The following is a 4,070-nucleotide window of genomic DNA, read 5'->3' on the forward strand; positions in this document are numbered from 1 at the left end:
GTGCCCATCGGTGGGTTCAAGAAGCTGGAATCAAGGAATTGATTTTTAAGTTAATACTTCCCTTCAGCTTCAGCTGTACTTTGTGTTCAGAACAAATTAGCAAATGTTAGGATGAGATGATGAACCTGACAGGCACACACCAGGAGGCCTTTTCACAGCCTGGTGTTTGCTGATAAGCTCTTTGTCCTGATGGAGCCTTAAATAAATGTTTAGGGCCTAACTTCAATGTGGCAGCACAACATTTGACTCAGATTTTCTGAAGATAATGTGGTAAATGAAATAATTTAGGTATTATTCAAGAAGAAATTATCAGTCAGTGGTTCCCAACCTGTGACCCCCCAAGCATCTTCTTATCCATCATTGCAACCAATGTGTCAACTATATTACAAATGTGTATTTTCTCTCTGTTTTTGTTTCAGTAATTTTTTTAATGGATGCTTCAGTTTTTTCTTGTGGCTCCTGGAGGTCGTGACGCTCAGGTTGAAATCCAAAGATCTGTGTAAAATCATCACTTTCCTGTGAATTTTTGCTTTTATTTTGACAACAGAAATATGTCCTCATAGTCTTATTGCTGGCAACTTGATGCTGCAAATTTTCAACCAATCCAGTGTTTTGAACTTTTTCCCCCTTGCTCTCTTTGCAAAGGATCATGGTAAATGCAGTCCCACAAAAAAAGGTGCTCTGAGGCACCGTGTTTCCCTCCATCAGGATGTCAGCAGTCAAAGATCAACTGAAGAACAAGCAGAGAGTCTGTGCCTTGCTCAAGGGAAAGATCCATGTGATTATGATATTTTTGTGTAATTTTAAGTCACACACACACACCTCACAGAGTTAAACTGAAACACTAGCAGAGAAGGAAACAGCATCTGTAATGCAAAACTAGGGGACTTTCCCTGGGTTGTACCTGAACTTAATTGTGTATGTGTGTGTGTGTCTCTGTGTGTGTTGTTGTTGTTTCTGAGTGTCTGGAATCATTTCAATGGAAAGGCATTTTTCTGTGTGTGGATAGTGGCTCTGTGAGGATGAAGTGGGGAAAAAAAAAGAATAAACAGGTAGAAGGACAGACAGGCTGCATTCACAGTCAGCACCTTCTGATTAGTTGCTGTGATTTCTATGAGTTAGCCTCATCCAGTTCTGGCCAAACTGTCTGGTTGGACAGAACCTTCTCTTAAATCAGCAGATTCTGGAAATGTGACAGCCAGCCTGTCATGCTGAGAGAAAGTTCAGAATGGTCTTTCACCTCAGCATTCTTTAAATCAAGAAGGTAATTTAACAAGACAATATTGTTCAGCGAAATTAAAAAAGATTTTTCACTTAACAAATATAAGGCCTCTTTAAATCCAGCACACACTGCACAATTTTCTGTGTCAAATTCAGCTAAAACATACAGCAGGAAATCAGAGTTCACTTCCTTCAGTAGATTATAAAACAACAGGAAGGAAGAGTGAAAGCAAAGGAGGTGAGAAGAAACAAAACCAAAAAGACACTGGAAGAAAGGAAAAAAGAGAGACCAGACAGGAGGACATGAACATGCAGAATTAGATTATGTGTAAATTCTGACATCTACTGGTAGAAGACAAAAGTCACAGCAGAGGAAATCTTTGCTCATGTTCATGACAAAAGTGGTTGTCCACTCATGGGACAGTGCAGCTCAATATCCCAGAGAATAATGTACATGTTGGATAGTTTTGCTTCTCATGACTTATGACATGGCATCATTCCGTGTCAGTGCAGAAAGTAGTGACAGGGGAATGTAAGGGTGTGACGGTCAGGGTAGTGGATGGGTATGTGGTAGACCAAAGTTTGCATCCTGTCATGGACCAGTAATTCATGTTTGAATCTTTATTACCTGTATCTACATTCTGTCCCCAACCATGTTTCATTTTACTGACCTACACTACAACCAGTAATTTTTTTGTGATTGTCACAAGCTCTTTAATCCTTAATCGTGATATGGGGTTTTGCAGAACTGTCCTCTACTGATGTTCTTGTAGAAAGCATCTAAAATACTAAAACTAAGAACAATAATCTAAACTCTGGAACTTGTGGAAACAGCATCTGGTCTCTGAACTATCACCTCCAGAGAAGTGAGTGGATACGGGTGCTAAGTCATTTGGCTTCCCTCCTCTTTGTCTTTGCCAGAGCTGATCTTATGGCTGCTATCTGCTGAATGTCAAAGGCCTAATTGTTTCTAAAGAAGGTGGTGCCAGCACAGATGCCAGCCCCTGTGCCAATCTATTCTTCAGAACCCTGTGATGCCTGGACACTCCAGGTGCCACCGCTAAGCTCTGCCAGTTTCTCAGGGAGCTTTTGGCATCCTTGTGAAAAAGTCTGATCTGTTTTTATTGTCATAATATCAAACCCCCTTGTGGTACAGTAAAGTTGGTCTGTTGGCTGGCAGAACGGCTGATGCTGGCACAGGGGCCGCAGCATGCCACGCAGGGATTTCAGCCAGGCTTAGTGCTTGGTAGTAACTTTTGGAGAGGTTTCTGCAGTTTGAAGAAACAAGGCTTGATGCCAATATGACCTGACTGCCCTGAAGAAACAGACAGCCATAGCAGGGTGTATGTCAACAAGCACTGGGATCATTTCAGGTCCTTTGGCAAACGGCAAGGAGCAGCCATCCAGCTCTGGTGTCATCGTCCCATCTCTCCTCAGTAACCAGAAGACAGAGACACATTTTTCTACAAAAACAAAAACCTTGTTTTCTGTGGTGTTACAGATCTGTCACATTGTCTTTCAGAGAATGCCAACAAGGAATGGAGAATGAGGATAAAAGCAGTTACTACATGAGAACACAGAGCTAGCAAAAAAACTGGATGATGGAGGAGAAGTTTGAATCTTTGAGCAGAAAGATAGCAGCTCTGTCAGACACAATCAGAACTGCAGAGGAGGAGCTGGGACCTGAGGATGATCGTGATTTTATATGTGATTTGCCTACATGTGCTTGTCATACATAGCAACACTGGAAATGTATGAGAACACATATAATAAGAATGACTTCAATCATATCACCCAAACCAAGTTGTGTGTCTCTGACAACAGTTGGCGGCTGAAGGAGCAATTAAAAAAAACAAAACCATTGCATGGATCAATTACGGGGAAGGTTTTCTTTCAATATCAGGTTATGTCCTTAATTTTTCCTTAATAATGACTCTGTTGTTTTGTATTTGTCTTGATTAGTAGAATTTTGAAATATCAGCCAGATGTCTCATTTAAAGTTTTGCTATCTACTCAGTGTTAACTAGATTGTTTTTGTATTTGCCTTCATAGCTGGATTTTTGAAACACTGAATTTACCAGAGGACATGTTATTATGAAAATATTTTTTAGTTTGGACAATATACTTGAAATTGTTGTTGTTTGACCTTTCTCCCCATCCCCTCTAGTTGAGCTTAAATTTCATTTACCATATGTATTTAATCAGTTGACAGTGGAACTGCTTCATTGCTTATGATTTAGTTGTGATTGTAGCCTGTGGCTCCAGTATAATGATGATGTTGTCGCATACTGTAAATTTAATGTTTATACGTTTTCTACAGTATCTAAATAAATTATTTTAAATTATTTTTCTTTCACTGATGTTGTAGACTTGAAGTTCTTTTTTGTTTTGTTTTATTTTTTGATTTTGCTCTCTCTAAGAGCTGCAGAATTATTTATTCTTTATTTTATAGCTGTCATTTGAAATGTACCGTTTTACGATTTTAATGGGAGTACCTGAATGCGCCATTTGAAAAGATAAGATTGATGAAGCTGCTGGTGTGAAGGTCAAATTAACATATATATGTAGTTCCGGTTTGAATTTTAAAAATAAAGAAAACAACAAAATGCACAGTGCCAAAAAACGGGAAAATAATGTATATATGTGTCACTGAATAATATGTAGATTAAAGGCTGTGCATTAAATCCACACTTTGCAAATGTCGCTTTACACATAAATACTTCCATGATATCTAGGTTGGGCTACAATGTTCTTTTCTTGCGTTGAATCCACGCTTTTATTTTTAAGGATAGATTGCCAAGTTCCGGTAACATTTCGCTATCTTCGGTTGACTTGACGCAGCGGGGGAG

Source organism: Toxotes jaculatrix, chromosome 21 (genome assembly GCF_017976425.1).
Source record: "Toxotes jaculatrix isolate fToxJac2 chromosome 21, fToxJac2.pri, whole genome shotgun sequence".
Taxonomy (NCBI): domain Eukaryota; kingdom Metazoa; phylum Chordata; class Actinopteri; family Toxotidae; genus Toxotes; species Toxotes jaculatrix.